The following is a 17,963-nucleotide window of genomic DNA, read 5'->3' as shown; positions in this document are numbered from 1 at the left end:
ATATATATATATATATATAAATACATACATATATATATATATATATATATATATATATATATATATATATATATAAAACATCATTCGTGTGTATCTACGCTCATGTACATATGTTCTTCCCTGGGCTATTTTTCCTTATGACGAGAGCTTCAGAAAAATAGATAATAATAAAGATAATTTATTAATGATCAAAATTACTTTAATCTGGAAACATAATAAAAAAATCGCTAGAAATATTTCTCTCGGTAAAGAGTCTTCATCAAAATGCCTATTGTCTAAACTGTAAAATCCTTTCATATAAAATATATTTTATGGAAAATAGTACTACAAAATAGATTTGTAAATTAGAGAAATATGTATTAGATGAAATTAATGTTTGATTTGGCTGTAAAATTAGAAATTATGAAGTGGTTTTAGTCATCGTGTTTGGTAACACAAGTGGTAAAGCATTTTCCAAGGGTGATGGTGACGTGTCAAAAATAACATTTGGTTTATAAAACATTAATAAACCATTATAAAGGCAATTTAAAGCCTTAAAATTTAATATAATTAATCATTTAAGGATATTCCAATCTAGAGACAACTGTATTTAGATGAAAACATTAAAACGTAGAGTTTTATTGTTAGCAGACGAATTTATTTGGAGAAACAAAACTAAATTATTAAAATAGATTATTACTAATTGTCTAATTGTATTTTGTAAACTTGATTTCTAATTCTTTAGACATTGGCCGTCTATTCGAATGAATGATTTATCGATATATATTATTCATAATAGGCTTGTAATCTCAAAAAATTCATGGACAGTGATAGTATGGACATCTGCTGACAGTAAAAGTAACTAAAATATTGCAAAAAAATAATACTAGTTGCAACTTTGTATACCAAAGAGGCTATTTTTTTTGCCAGACATACACTATTCAATCATTGCAATGTAAGACGAATATATTAACAAATAGTATTACTTTTCTTTGGAGTAATAATGTATGCAATTACTAAGAGGAAAATTATTTAAAAATTGAATTTAAAAAACTATTAGTAACTTTTCTATCTGAGAGTATTCATTAGAATACCCATAGTCTAAGTTTTAAATTCCTACTATATAAAATATATTTTATGTATAATAATAATACAAAATATATTTATTTGACTTAAAAAATTTCCTTAGATACTAATAATGATCTATTTGATTGTAAAATTAGAAATCTTAAACGTGCTTTGCTAATCATATTTGGTAAAATATATAGCAGATGGAATTCTGAAACAGAGTCAGCAACTTGTGTTACCAGAAGAAATGAGCAAAATACCTTCAAGATTTCTAATTTTACAATCAAATAGGGCTTTAATGGCATCTAAAAGAGTTTATAATCTTGTATAAATATATTTTGTATTACTTCTGTACATAAAATATATTTTATCTATATGAATTTTAAAACTTAAACAATAGCTCTTTTGATGACTAGTATGGGCAAGGGTGAAGTTGCTAGAAGTGGCTAGTAAATTTTCTATTTTGATTTTTTTTTCTCAGTATTTATCTTCACAATTGGATATATTGTAACTCCAAATAAAAGTAATTTTATTTTTTTAATAGATTCGTCTTAAATTTCAATGATAGGATAGTGCATGTCTTGCACCAAATACCTTCTTTGGATATATAAAGTTGCCATATAGTATCTAATATATGTCTATATAGTTATATAAATAGTTACTTCTACTGCCAATAGGTGCCCATACCATCGCTGTGTCCATGAATTTCTTGAAATTACCAGTCTAAATTGAATTATAAATATATTTAAATCATTTAATAGACTACAGGAACCGTAGTATCAAAATTAAAGTCGAAATTTACATGATAGAATGGGCCAATTTATAAGGTATTGTTTTATTAATTTAGTTTAGTTTCCCTAAATTAATTCGTCTGCTAACAACAAATATCATTTTTTTATGGTTTTCATCTATAATTAGCTATCTCTAGGATGGAATATTCCTTAATTATCATCTATATTAAATCTTAAGACTTAGCATTACCTTTAAAATGGTATATTAATGTTTTATAAGCCATAACACCAATAGCATTCTGAAAATGTTTTTTCCACTTGTTTTACCAAACAAGATGACTAGAAACCCTTCATGAGTTTTAAATCTATAGTCAAATAAAACATATATGGGATATAACACATTCCATTTCTTGTAGATAATTTTATTTTGTACTTGTTTACAAAAGAATATATTTTATATGAAAGAATTTTAAAGCTTAGACTATAGTTTTTTTTTATGAATGAGCCTTACAGCAAGCAGTTTCAACTTATTTATATCATCAATTTCTATTTTAACAATTCAATAAATCCTGACTATAAGTTAAAGTGTTTATTTTTTTAACATGTTCGTCCTATATTACTGTGTCCACAAATATTATTATTATTATTATCATTATTATTATTATTATAATTAACACTAAGGGAGAATTAATGAAAAAAGACTATAAAATATCTTGAGATTAGACTATGGAGAGTTACTCAAGTTAAATTTATAATTTATATAACTTCATAAAGAATAAACTCTAAAATACGTCCCAATATTCCTAGAGGAGCCGTTGTAAAGATAAACCTGAAAGGTGTGACTGTGACAGTTTGAATCGAACATGGCCACCGATCACTGGTCCTTGAACTGTCAATAATCTGTCATTCAGTCTGTGAACTACGGAAGGTTTTAATTCCACTTTCTTACGCCACTCGTCCTGCCCAAAAAATTCCTTAATGTAAGTGATTTCCTAATCTTTTTGGATGGTATACATACATACCATCCATACTGTCAAATAAGTGTTGTATACATAATGTACGAAATTGTGACAAGGGTCGTTCCTTCTATATCGTATCTATTTAAATTTGCATGAATGCTTTGTCAAAGGTGTCTGTTAGTTCGTGCTTTAGTCATGTCAAATTAAACCAGCCATTTTTAATTAGTAATGTGAATTATCCAGTGAGAAGTAACCCTATATGGCCACGGGTAGCCATTTCAGTAAAGCCCATTTCTATGGACCGTACATTATCACTCGCTGTAGAAACTTTCTATTAGATTTATTATATATTTTATTTTTACTATATCAATTGTAAACTACCAGATGATAAATTTATTATGAATATTGATACAATATAAGAGATTTGATTTCATTTGAGTTTGCCTCCAAATGTTTAAATTGAGAACCCCTTTATTAAAAAAAAAAAAAAAATTATTTTTATTAAAATTATAATTACAATTATTATAATTAATTGCTAAGCCATAACCCTAGTGGGAAAAGCAGGATGCTATAAACCCAGGGGCTCTAACAGGGAAAATAGCTCAGTGAGGAAAGGAAATAAGGAAAAAATAGAATATTTTAAGGTATTTATAAAGTATGTTACTGTTTGGGGTATAGAAAAATCGTTGGTAGTTGCATAGAAAATATCGACTGATTGCCGTTGTGCCAGAGTTGTAGTAAGTCGAGAAGATGTCCTAATATAAGGGACGCCCACCTAACCCTACATTGATTGCCCAGTCTTTTAGCTTAGTAGATATGTCCTAACCTACAGCCAATTTAATTCAATTAGTATAGGAATGATCCTTTCTCAGGGTGGGACACCTTTTATCAATCTTGCTCCTCTTGTTTATTATGATTTGTAATTCCATGTGATTCCATAAGTTGCACTTTGGGTAGATGTCCTGGATGGAGTTCCAGTAGTCAATCTTGGTAAGAACACAGTTAATCACGGGTTTCTGTACAAAATACTCATCCAGTTACTTCTTTGCTGAAGCAATGTTTCTAAGGTGATATCCAGTGTTTCTTACTACATTATGACTTTAAACACTGAGAGATACATTACTCAAGTGATTCCTCTAGGTCACAAAATTTACTTCATATTGGGATCAAGTTGTTGATATTTGTGTATGTCGCCAAAAGTAAATATGTTTTTCTCTAATTTAGTTGTATATTTGTCATCCATTCCCTAACACTGATAAGAACCTGGTTTAAAGTTTCAGCGGTATCATCAATGTCTTTTATGAAAAGTGAAGTTGTGTATCATCCGCAAACAGTTTAAAACTCCACTTCATACATTTGATAGATCTAAAGAATAGGTACAGAATAAGACTGGGCCTAGAACACTTCCCTTGGGTACCCTTCTTTTTAAATGGTCTTAAGATAAATGAGTTTCCAGTTCGTAGACAGTAGTTTGTCAACCAAGTAATCTTTTAGATACTCAAAGGCTTGATCTTCGATACCATTGGGCCGTAAATCATTAAGTAGCAGTTTGTGCACAACTATTGAAAGAAGCGCTGAGATCGGGTAATATCAAGATACCAAATTTGGGTAAATTTTTAGTTTCAGCCAAATTTGGAAAAATGCAATAAAAATATATTTGTTGCATCAGAAATAGTGTGGTTTCAATGAATTTAACGTTTATTTTGACTGCAAACCAACCGATTTAGAGATTTACTATGTATACCGTAGTTCATCCCACCAATTATGGGGGACACCCTTTGGGAACCGGGGTTTTGGGTGGGGGAAGGGGGGGGAGGGTGTTGGGGCATTGAATGATATTTGCAATAAATGAATAATTAATGTTCCAGCACCCCTCCCCCATACCCCTAACTAGGCCTACCGGGGGGAGGGGGGTAGGGCCCCCCAGCGACCCCCCCTTAAAGCCACAGTAATTTTCAGGGCACCACAGAACCTAACAAACCCACCTAACCTAACCTAGGGGCCCTGTACCCCTACCGGGGGGGGGCTTCGCCCCCCCTGCGACCCCCCCTTAAGGCCACAGTAATTTTCAGGGCACCACAGAACCGAACAAACCCACCTAACCTAACCTAGGGGCCCTGTACCCCTACCGGGGGGGGCTTCGCCCCCCCTGCGACCCCCCCTTATGGCCACAGTAATTTTCAAGGCACCACAGAACCTAACAAACCCACCTAACCTAACCTAGGGGCCCTGTACCCCTACCGGGGGGGGCTTCGCCTCCCCTGCGACCCCCCCTTAAGGCCACAGTAATTTTCAGGGCACCACAGAACCTAACAAACCCACCTAACCTAACCTAGGGGCCCTGTACCCCTACCGGGGGGGGGCTTCGCCCCCCCTGCGACCCCCCCTTTAACCAGGGGTAAATTTGAATATATATATTTTGTTAAATCACTTCTTACCTTAAACGGAAGATGACGATGAAGATGTGGAAGGTTGTGGTTGACCCTCTTCTGAATCATCAAGTACTGGAATACATTCAGATTTGGTACAATACCACACATGTCTATCCTCACGAAAATGTAAAGGCGAATCACATTTACCACACTGGACACTTAAAGGTAATACGGAATGCTCCCTTAGAAAACGATTCACTACTTCAGGAGTTCCATTATAATTCCCATGAAATCGGCCGATCACATCAAAATAGGAATAACGACATATTTCACACAACCGAACCGGAGGATCCATGACAGTAAAATGACGTGTGATGAAAATATAGAAACCGGAACTTTTGAAAACCGAAAACAAACGACAATCACGGGTTTCTCCCATAATGAAATAGGGAAAAAAACAAAATAGTATCGTTCACAATGTTATATTGCACGAAAAACAGATCCTTGAAACAAGACTGAGAGACCAATGAATCGTCCAATAATAACCCTTGAAAAGAACCCAGTAGTATTTTGATTGGAGGAGCGACATTAGTGGGAGGAGCAAATGCGCATTCAAGTAAATATTGTCACATTACGCAATGGGGCGGAGCCAAGTAAGATGAAAACAGACATACAAACGAACAAGAGCTACCTTGCGTGCCCATGGAAAGATATACACTAAACTTAGAAAAAGTCAAGACCTTCAATTCCTGCAATATTTTTTTTCTCTGTAAGTATGCATTAGCGACAATAATGTATTGAGAAGAAGTGTTTTGTTATCACGTGCTTTACTAGGAAAATATATTAATATAATACATTTCCCAATTTGGTTGAATCCAAAACTTTACCCAAATTTGTTTACATCCATCGTTTCCAGCCGATCATTTACAACAGCAAATGAAATATAATTGTTTGTATGCTGAACGGCTGTTTGGCAATACTTCAAAATCTTAAAAGTGACGAACTATAGTCAATTTTTTTTAGCGAGGCAGATTTGCACCAACTCGCAGCGGTGCCCTTTTAGCTCGGAAAAGTTTCCCGATCGCTGATTGGTTGGACAAGATAATTCTAACCAATCAGCGATCAGGAAACTTTTCCGAGCTAAAAGGGCACCGCTGCGAGTCTGTGCAAATCTGCCTCGCTAACCAATCAGCGATCAGGAAACTTTTCCGAGCTAAAAGGGCACCGCTGCGAGTCTGTGCAAACCTGCCTCGCTAACCAATCAGCGATCTGGAAACTTTTCCGAGCTAAAAGGGCACCGCTGCGAGTCTGTGCAAACCTGCCTCGCTAACCAATCAGCGATCAGGAAACTTTTCCGAGCTAAAAGGGCACCGCTGCGAGTCTGTGCAAACCTGCCTCGCTAACCAATCAGCGATCAGGAAACTTTTCCGAGCTAAAAGGGCACCGCTGCGAGTCGGTGCAAATCTGCCTCGCTAAAAAAAATGGACTATAGTTGTTCAAGAATGACATATTCCAGCAATTTTGAAAGGGTGGTTTACTATTGCACTGTAATTGTTCACTGGCTATTTTTCTCTTGGTTGAAGAGAGACTAGCTATGGTAAGCAGCTCTTTAAGAGAAGGATACTCCAAAATCTAACCATTGTTCTTTGGTCTTGGGTAGTGCCATAGCCTCTGAACCATGGTTTTCCACTGTCTTGGGCTCAAACCCTAGTCCAGCAGATTGCTAGATAGGGACATTTCCAATATGCTACCAAAACCCTTTGCGATGGTACTAGGGAATTAGTCTTTTGAAAACGCCTCTGTCAGGCGATCTGCTGGACAGGTTTTCAATACCTGCTCGAGCATGATAGTTTCTTGTAGTGTCTGCAACCTCACCATCCTTGTGAGCTAAGGATGGGGGTTTTGGTGGAACCTACAGGTCTACCATTCCCTACCCCTCCCTGGTCCTAGCTTGGGTGAAGAGGGCATTTGGTGCTGATCATATGTATGTATGGTAATTCTCAGGAGCGTGTTAATGTCCCTTGCTTCTGCCATTCATGAGTGGCCTTTAAACCCTAAAATCCAGACTAAAATCTTTTAAAGCAGTCTCGGATGAAAGTGTCAGGAATGACTTTCTTTACTTTACTTTAAGGGCTGCTTATCGTGTCCCGTACAGCAGGGGAACCCTACTCTCTACAAGACCTCCAGAGTCGTATTATGATCATTCGGGAACATTTAACATTTCACAAAGCACATTGTTCGCTTACTGTTTGATCATCTTTGTCAAAACAAGAGTATCATTGATTGTGGGTTGGTAACTCCATATTCGTGTGGGGGTGGTTGGTCGGGGAAAAGTAAAATACAAATGGTTTAAGGAAAATGAGGGATCTTTGCCCACACTGGAATGAGTGTTGTTGGATTTTCAACTATTTATTATTATTATTATTATTATTGTTGTTACTTGCTAAACTACATCCCTAGTTGGAAAAGCAGAATGCTATAAGCCTTAGGGCTCAAACAGGGATTATATCCCAGTGAGGAAAGGAAATAAGGAAACTTCAAGAAAAGTAATTGACAATTCATATAAAATATTCCAAGAACAGTAACAACATTAGAATAAATATTTCAAATATAAACTATAAAAACTTTAAGAAAAACAAGGAGAAATAAAATAGAAGTGTGCCCAAGTGCACCCTCAAGCAAGAGAACTCTACCCCAAGACAGTGAAAGACCATGGTAAAGAGGCTATGGCGCTATCCAAGATCAGAGAACAATCGTTTTGGAGTGTCCTCCTAGAAGAGCTCTGCACTGTAATTGTTCAGTGGCTTCTTCTCACTTGGTAGGGGTAGAATAGATTTTTTAGTTATGGTAAGCAACTCTTCTAGAAAAAGGACACTTCATTAGAAAGGCAACATCTCCCTCTCCATGCAACCATGTACTGGACTATATTAATCTTTTCCAGAAATAGATCCCCGATAGATTTACAAGAAATAATTCTGAAGTGGTGTAAGCAAAAGTCGTGATTAACGTCCTGTGGGCGTATATTATAGGTATTTCCATACCAAATTTCAGGTCATATCATTTAAATATCAGGGCATAAGAGGCAAAAAATGCAAATTTTTGGTCTATAAAAAGTCGAAAATCTAAAAATAATGATTTTAAAGTACATAATGTATACAAAAAAATGTGACTTACATCTTGTGGACATATATCATACGAAATTTCAGATCATATTGGTTTACATGTGAGGGCACATGAGCCAAAAAAGTAAATTTTTTGTCTAAAAATAAAAAAAAAATTGCAAAATTAACCATTTTGAAGAAACCTGTTCCAAAAATGTTGAGTCTTTTTATTGGTATTTATCTAGGGCACCTCTGTTTCAAATTTCAATTCATTTGGTTGTAATACCAGGGCACAGGAGACCAGAATATAATTTATGTTGTCAGAAAATGGCAAAAAAAAACTAAAATTATTTTGATATGTATCAAAAGAAAAAATTTAAACGCATTTGGGTATTTACCCACTCGACCTCTGTGCCAAATTTCAAGTTATTTGGCCCAGCAATGACTAAGATGAATTGATTGGAAGGTTTGGCAGCAGGAGGCGAAGAAACATTCAAGAAAAGCAATATATGTCCCTCACATGGAGTGGGGTATGAAAATCAAACCATTGTTCTTTAGTCTCGGGTAATGCCGTAGTTCTCTGTACCATGGTTTTTCACTGTCTTGGGTTAGAGTTCTTGTGCTAGAGAGTACATTTAGGCACAACATTCTTTCTTTTATTTCCTTTCCTCACTGGGCTATTTTCCTTGTTGAAGCCCTTAGGCTTTTAGCATCTTGATTTCCCAACTAGGGTTGCATCTGGTATGCAAGCTTTGAGATGAATTAGTTAATCATACTGAATGGAACTTGTACGATGAGTAATTGGTCCTTAACCCTTTTACCCCCAAAGGACGTACTGGTACGTTTCATAAAACTCATCCCTTTACGCCCATGGACGTACCGGTACGTCCTTGCAGAAAACTGCTATTTGATTTTTTTTTTTGCATATTTTTGATAATTTTTTGAGAAACTTCAGGCATTTTCCAAGAGAATGAGACCAATCTGACCCCTCTCTGATGAAAATTAAGGCTGTTAAAGCAATTTAAAAGAAATATACTGCAAAATGTGCTTGAAAAAACAAATTAAAACAAAAATGTCATATGAGGTCTGTGTGAAGAAATTGCTATTTTTTCTTTATAAATTATGTAAATCACTTAGCAGTATACTGTACATGTAATATTTGGAATAAAAATTTATTTACTTTCAGATCTATACACTATCAAGCTTTTGGAAGCGGAACGACTATGCTGAGCTTCCGCTGATGAGGAACTCCTCACTCCCTCTTCAGAGGAGAGGAGGAAGAAGCCAAAGCTTCTCGAGGGGGAGGAACCGTGGATTTCTGCCTTGAATCTGCTGGTGGAGTAGTTAGTATTCTTTGATTCATTGTTAAAGTTTTCATTTGCTATATTATAACCTTAGTTAATTTATGCTATATGTCAAGCCACAGCCTGTCAATAGTGACTATTCTGGGAATATAAATTTTATAGTACTAAAGGTCTGGTCTAAACAAGTGAAAGATAGGTTTTAATATTATTGGAAGTTAACAAAGGATATATCCTATCCTGTTCTTTGTCACATTTGAAGTTTTAATGAATCTTATGTGAACCTGTTTTGAAATTGATGACAAATGTCTAATATCTTCAAATGGTTTTTCAGGAATGTCATGAGTAACGGTCCAGGAAGCCACCTCCAACAACATACTGCCAGGAAGCCACCTCCAATGTAACTGTAGCACGTGGCACCACGACTGATGGTTTTAATTTTTTTTAATATTTTCCATCACGTGATATCCTTTGATATTTGATTAAGCACTGGTAGGTGGTTGTGCATTTTAATGCTCTGGTAAAGTGTAATACTGTATATTATATAGAATAAAAAAGTTACTTTAGTGAAGAGGGTATTAATTTTCAAAGCAATCTTAATATTAGTTCCAAACAATCATAGGCTGTTTATTTCAGTGTATTAGGTGAGTATTGAAGTTAAATCATTTTAATCTTAGCCTTGTGTGGGTCCAGTATCATAGCACTGCATGTTACCACAGTCCTTTTGGATATTGGCTGTACCATACTTCCTTTCACAATTTCTCCTCTTTATCAGATGTCTTTAAACTTAATTGTATAACAGTGGGGATTTCCTCCCAAGTTGCACCTCTGCTCTGAAGGATCCTATTTAGAGCTCTGGGTCTTATAGCTGAAATTCTGTATCACAAATCACAGCTCCTATGCTACAATGGAAATATTTCCCTTCCAGTTTGCTATAAAATTGATGTCTCGACTGCCATGTTGACGCATATTTCCATTTGTAGGAGGGCTGTGCCATCAGTGCCCCTCCTCCAGGGCACTGTAGGCATTGCTTAAGTCTTTGCAGCATTCCATTAGCACCTTCCATATATCGTTCTACTTTATCTCAATTCCAGGTTCCTTTCTTCCGTCTGCTGTCCAGTCTCTTACCCTTTACTGTTTATCATAGCTGCTCAGTTTTCCTGCACTGGAAATGGGTTCACAGACCCCAGTATTGTCTTATATAGCACAAATTCATAAATCATATCTGTCAGTGTGATCCAAAGACTCATATACAGTAGTCTTGAAAAAATTTTATCTTATGTCTTTTCAGGTTCTGTCTTGATCAACTTCTTATTTCACTTGGTTTCCTTTTGGTTGACTATTCAGTTGGTAATATGAAATGTTTAGGGATTATATACCTGGCAGTCTTTTGTGTGATTGCCCTCTAAATGAAGATTTTGCCTGTTTGGATAAACTTCTAGTTCATTTTTGAAGGTGCTTTGTCCAAAATAGTTGGCAATATATTATTCATATTTTTGCCTTTCAACTTTTAATTCTTTCCATTTGATCCTTGTTACCATTGAGAAGTGCCACTCCTAATGTAACATGACTGATATTTCAAATTTAATTGAAGTTTTTCTTTCCTTAAGCAATAGAGTACTTGGGTGTTACGTGTGTGTTTCTGTCAACTCTCAATTGAAGGTATTCTCTTGGAAACCTCATTCCTTTTGTAAGTAGGCAATGTCCAGATACATCACCCTAATAATGAACCTTTTCCCCTGTGACCTCAAGGACTTCCACCTTCTCTTGTCATGCTGTATTGTTATAGCCACAAGCAACATGCTCTTGGGAACCTCATTCCTTTTGTAAGTAGGCAATGTCCAGATACATCACCCTTATAATGAACCCTTTCCCCTATGACCTCAAAGACTTCCATCTTCCCTTGTCATGCTGTATTGTTATAGCCACAAGCAACATGCTCTTGGGAACCTCATTCCTTTTGTAAGTAGGCAATGTCCAGATACATCACCCTTATAATGAACCCTTTCCCCTATGACCTCAAAGACTTCCATCTTCCCTTGTCATGCTGTATTGTTATAGCCACAAGCAACATGCTCTTGGGAACCTCATTCCTTTTGTAAGTAGGCAATGTCCAGATACATCACCCTTATAATGAACCCTTTCCCCTATGACCTCAAAGACTTCCATCTTCCCTTGTCATGCTGTATTGTTATAGCCACAAGCAACATGCTCTTGGGAACCTCATTCCTTTTGTAAGTAGGCAATGTCCAGATACATCACCCTTATAATGAACCCTTTCCCCTATGACCTCAAAGACTTCCATCTTCCCTTGTCATGCTGTATTGTTATAGCCACAAGCAACATGCTCTTGGGAACCTCATTCCTTTTGTAAGTAGGCAATGTCCAGATACATCACCCTTATAATGAACCCTTTCCCCTATGACCTCAAAGACTTCCATCTTCCCTTGTCATGCTGTATTGTTATAGCCACAAGCAACATGCTCTTGGGAACCTCATTCCTTTTGTAAGTAGGCAATGTCCAGATACATCACCCTTATAATGAACCTTTTCCCCTGTGACCTCAAAGACTTCCATCTTCCCTTGTCATGCTGTATTGTTATAGCCACAAGCAACATGCTCTTGGGAACCTCATTCCTTTTGTAAGTAGGCAATGTCCAGATACATCACCCTTATAATGAACCCTTTCCCCTATGACCTCAAAGACTTCCATCTTCCCTTGTCATGCTGTATTGTTATAGCCACAAGCAACATGCTCTTGGGAACCTCATTCCTTTTGTAAGTAGGCAATGTCCAGATACATCACCCTTATAATGAACCCTTTCCCCTATGACCTCAAAGACTTCCATCTTCCCTTGTCATGCTGTATTGTTATAGCCACAAGCAACATGCTCTTGGGAACCTCATTCCTTTTGTAAGTAGGCAATGTCCAGATACATCACCCTTATAATGAACCCTTTCCCCTATGACCTCAAAGACTTCCATCTTCCCTTGTCATGCTGTATTGTTATAGCCACAAGCAACATGCTCTTGGGAACCTCATTCCTTTTGTAAGTAGGCAATGTCCAGATACATCACCCTTATAATGAACCCTTTCCCCTATGACCTCAAAGACTTCCATCTTCCCTTGTCATGCTGTATTGTTATAGCCACAAGCAACATGCTCTTGGGAACCTCATTCCTTTTGTAAGTAGGCAATGTCCAGATACATCACCCTTATAATGAACCCTTTCCCCTATGACCTCAAAGACTTCCATCTTCCCTTGTCATGCTGTATTGTTATAGCCACAAGCAACATGCTCTTGGGAACCTCATTCCTTTTGTAAGTAGGCAATGTCCAGATACATCACCCTTATAATGAACCCTTTCCCCTATGACCTCAAAGACTTCCATCTTCCCTTGTCATGCTGTATTGTTATAGCCACAAGCAACATGCTCTTGGGAACCTCATTCCTTTTGTAAGTAGGCAATGTCCAGATACATCACCCTTATAATGAACCCTTTCCCCTATGACCTCAAAGACTTCCATCTTCCCTTGTCATGCTGTATTGTTATAGCCACAAGCAACATGCTCTTGGGAACCTCATTCCTTTTGTAAGTAGGCAATGTCCAGATACATCACCCTTATAATGAACCTTTTCCCCTGTGACCTCAAAGACTTCCATCTTCCCTTGTCATGCTGTATTGTTATAGCCACAAGCAACATGCTCTTGGGAACCTCATTCCTTTTGTAAGTAGGCAATGTCCAGATACATCACCCTTATAATGAACCCTTTCCCCTATGACCTCAAAGACTTCCATCTTCCCTTGTCATGCTGTATTGTTATAGCCACAAGCAACATGCTCTTGGGAACCTCATTCCTTTTGTAAGTAGGCAATGTCCAGATACATCACCCTTATAATGAACCTTTTCCCCTGTGACCTCAAAGACTTCCATCTTCTCTTGTCATCCTGTATTGTTATAGACAAAAGCAACATTTTCCTCATTAATTTGCATCCTTACATAGAGGTGGTTGTCTTATTTGTACCAACGCTTTTGGATGTCATGGTGCAATTTTTATACAAAATAATCCACTTTTGGTTAACCTTAAGCTAGAACTGTTACTGCCATCTATTTTAATTTGTTGGTTAATCTAGAATTAATGTTCAATTTTCCTTTCCTGTATCACATTCGGTTATTATTTTATGATGGTCCAACAGCGTTTCTTCTTTCTCACCCTCTATTTTAGCGAGTAAATTAAAGGTACCTTTTAATTCCACAGCACAGTACAGTAATCTTTTGGCTATCTCAGCGTTATGTTCTAAGTCCCTCTGTGAAAGCTGTAAAGTCCATGTAGATATCAAAGATGTTTTTTTTTTCTTTTTTTTTATAATTTTTCATATTTGTTTAAGCCTTTATAAACCCAATAGTCACTTTACAATAAAATAGTTAGTATATAAAGAGGAGTCCGTGATATAGATTTACAGGTATTCATAAATCCAAGATGTACTAAGAAATCAATAGGTGAACCACAACATGGTGGCTAATTAATTTAACCCTTTTACCCCTAAAGGACGTGCTGGTACGTTTCACAAAAGCCATACCTCCCCCCCCATGGACGTACCGGTACGTCCTTGCAGAAAAATGCTATAAACATTTTTTTTTTTTTAATATTTGATAATTTTTTTGAGAAAATTCAGACATTTTCCAAGAGAATGAGACCAACCTGACCTCTCTATGACAAAAATTGAGGCTGTTAGAGCAATTTAAAAAAAAAAAATTGCAAAATGTGCTGGGAAAAAATAACCCCCTGGGGGTTAAGGGTTGGAAATTTTCTAAACTTATAATTAAGGATGATTACTTAAGCAGTATAAACAGTGATATTTTGGCCCATAATCTTCCTCTCCTTGGTTTGACTGCTCCTCAGACAGCATGCAAGATATGAAGCTCAAGAGTCATGTGCCTCTAGTATATTTTGAGGAATCGCCTTACCAACGAAATTTGAAATTTTCATCTAAAGAGTAATGGCATCAATAATCCTCCAAAATCTAATATAGTAATATATTTGATCCCTCAAATAGAAATATGTCCAACCCCATGACACAGATCTTTTTTTTTATTCTGCTTTCTATCCCAATGGTTTCATTGGTTATGTTCTTTTGAAAACTGCTGCATTCTTCAGGTATCAATCTTCTGGTAAATCGTCTTAGGGGCAATTTCAACTTCTCTTGGTCCTGCCATTTTACCCCTGGCTGAGTCTGTTAATAACTTCAGTTTTTTTATTGTTATTTCTAGCTAAGCTACAACCCTAGTTAGGAAAGCAGGAGGCTATAAGCCCAAAAGGACAAATAGTCCAGTGATGAAAAGAAATAAGGAGACATAGAATAGTCTGCCTGAGTGTATCCGCAAGCAGGACAACTCCAACCCAAGTTAGCGGAGGAAGACCATGATACAGAGGCTATGGCACTACCTGAGATTGGAGAACAATGGTTTGATTTTGTAGTGCCCTCCTTCTCTTGGATCTTCAATAATTGTCAAAGTTAATGGGCCTGATCATATTACAGGTTCTTTAAAATGTTTTCTGGTCCAACGGGTTTTCAAAAGTTAGGCAGATATTGGTTGATATTGGTTTGTAAATAAAATAGGTAGAGATTGGTTTGTACTCTATGAAACATGCATTTAAAAAGTATACTTTGCTGTTCCATGTCTTCATTGTTATGTACAGACATGAAAAAGTTGTGTACTTGGATCAGTTATCATAGCAAGATTATGTTTTAATATTCTTGTGGTTTTCAAGAGAGAAATATTGACAATTTTTTCTCATTTACAGCTCGTGAAGATTGGCATTGCTGAAGAATCGACGAACTTCATCTTTTGGAAAAGGTTCAAACTGAGAGATGAAAAAAAATACCTTGGGATCTGAAAGGGCTGGTAGTCTCAATAACTGCATAGTGAGTATAATATTTAGATCTTTATAGCTAGGAATCTCTCTCTCTCTCTCTCTCTCTCTCTCTCTCTCTCTCTCTCTCTCTCTCTCTCTCTCTCTCTCTCTCTCTCTCTCTCTCTCAAAAATTCCGCAAGATATATGTTAACATTATTAGTTTGTTTAATTAATGAGGACCTTTGCTTCAATAGGCATAGTCGAGATGATGAAGAGGAATTCATTTGTGGTTTTAGGTACTTCTGAGAAGTATTGAAAGTAAATCCCCTAAAGACCTTGCAATGTAGGTAGTAGGTTGGCCAGTGCACCAACCACCCGTTGAGATACTACCGTTAGAGAGTTATGTGGTCCTTTAACTAGCCAGACAGTACTATATTAGATCCTTCTCTCTGGTTACGGTTCACTTTCCCTTTGCCTAGACATACACTGAATAGTCTGGCCTATTCTTTACAAATTCCCCTCTGTCCTCATACTCCTGACAACAATGAGATTACAAAACAATTCTTCTTCACTGAAGGGGTTAACTACATATACCAAGGCACTTTCCCCCAATTTTGGGGGTTAGCCGACATCAAACAAATGCAACAGAAAAGGGGACCTCTCCTCTCTACGTTCCTCCCAGCCTGATAAGGGACTCAACCGAGTTCGGCTGATACTGCTAGGCGTGCCACAGCCCACCCTCCCCCATTATCCACCACAGATGAAGCTTCATAACACTGAATCCCATACTGCTGCTACCTCCGCGGTCATCCAAAGCACCGCAGGAAGCAGCAGGGCCTACCGGAACTGCGTCACAATCGCTCGCCATTCATTCCTATTTCTAGCACGCTCTCTTGCCTCTCTCACATCTATCCTCCTATCACCCAGAGCTTCCTTCACTCCATCCATCCACCCAAACCTTGGTCTTCCTCTTGTACTTCTCCCATCAACTCTTGGATTCATCACCTTCTTTAGCAGACAGCCATTTTCCATTCTCTCAACATGGGTGAACCACCTCAACACATTCATATCCACTCTAGCTGCAAACTCATTTCTTACACCCGTTCTCACCCTCACTACTTCGTTCCTAACCCTATCTACTCGAGATACACCAGCCATACTCCTTAGAGCAGTGGTTCTTAACCTTTTATGGCTGTGACCCAAAATCCTGTCCAAATCAACCATGGCGACCCTTACCTTCATAAATACTTTTATTTAGATTATAAAATACTTGTGCTTGTAAAAACGTGTGACAGAAACAAAAATCACGTGCAGAAATTTTTATTAATGCAAATAGTGCATCTATATAATAATGATCAATGAGAAATAACACAAAGCACTGAGATTTTTTAAAATAAAAATAAAAATGTTTAATATAAAAAAATTGTATAATTAGGCTATAATTTACCATTGTTGAAAAGGGAAATTATTCATACAAGACTATCTGACATGAAATATAGTATTAACCCCTTCCATCTGTGCCTCTGCCCTCCACTTCACTTCCTTCCTTTGTTTCTCTGATTCCTCCTTTCCTAATAGTCCCTTTCCCTACCTTCGTCCCTCATTTCAATCTGTCCATTCCTTACCCCCGTCTCCTTTCCTTCACCCCTTCTTTCGCTCCCTCCATTCCTTCTTTTCCTCGTCCCTTCGTCCGTGGTGAAGTGGTTAAAGTCAATGAGATCCTTGATACTGTATTGTTTTGGTCAGCTCTTCAAATCTGGGTGATTTTGATGGTAGGCTGCATCTTCGGTCATCCTCTGGTTGCAAACAGTTTCTGTATTTTGTCTTTATGACTGTGATGGCTGAAAATCCTGCCTCACACAGGAAAGTTGTAGCAAAGGTAATTAGAGTTTTCAGGGCTTCACCTCCAAGATTGGGCTTTTCTTTGTGAACTTTGATTCAAAATGAGCTCGGTGATTCCTTTAGCCTTTTGAAATCGTAATGAAGTGTTGCGTCATTCTGGATCTCGATGAACTCCTCCTGTAGCTTGCTGATGTTTGCGATTTCATCAGGCAAGTCTTCAGCTTCAATGTTGAAGGGGTTTTTTACCCAACTGTAGTTGAACGTATTTTCTGGAATGTAATGATCAAACTCTCTAATTAGCTTGGATATATGTCCCTCAATAATTTCTTGGACATGGATGAGAGAAAATCTTTCATCATCCAGAAGTAGGTGAAAAGATGGAAATGATGCAGTCTTTCCAGATTTTATTTTATTCATCCACAACTTCAGTTTTCCTTTGAATGCTAATAGCTTCTCAGAAAGCCCAACCAATGTCTGATCACGACCTTGCATTGAAAGCACTAAATCTAGCGCCAAAAGCGCTCAGTTGCCAACTCTGGACACTTGACACATCAGCTCCTGACTTCCTCCACCTCCCCCTCCTCCTTCCCTCCTCCAACGGTTAGATTTAAAAGGCAAGAGGAGATGTTGGTAGTTTTTCACCTCAATCAAATCGTCTGTCTCAATGTTTTGCTTAACCTTAGATTATAATGATTTAAGACTTCTACATTCAGGATTAATACTTTGATAATATTTTGAATAGGAATATT

General features: G+C 37.1%; 1 long non-coding RNA gene across 1 annotated transcript in view; it reads left to right on the top strand.

Moving 5' to 3' along the window:
- The window catches only part of LOC137660141 (uncharacterized), a 184,549-nt gene that overhangs the window by 106,249 nt on the left and 60,337 nt on the right, over positions 1–17,963 (top strand). The window contains exons 5-7 of the long non-coding RNA XR_011047621.1: positions 9,397–9,553; positions 9,846–10,003; positions 15,322–15,442. This is a non-coding gene — a long non-coding RNA (uncharacterized lncRNA). The remainder of the gene's footprint in view (positions 1–9,396; positions 9,554–9,845; positions 10,004–15,321; positions 15,443–17,963) is intronic.

Source organism: Palaemon carinicauda, chromosome 20, assembly GCF_036898095.1.
Source record: "Palaemon carinicauda isolate YSFRI2023 chromosome 20, ASM3689809v2, whole genome shotgun sequence".
Taxonomy (NCBI): Eukaryota; Metazoa; Arthropoda; class Malacostraca; order Decapoda; family Palaemonidae; genus Palaemon; species Palaemon carinicauda.
The sequence above is the reverse complement of the archived record's forward strand: the minus strand, read 5'-3'. Positions and strand labels throughout refer to the sequence as shown.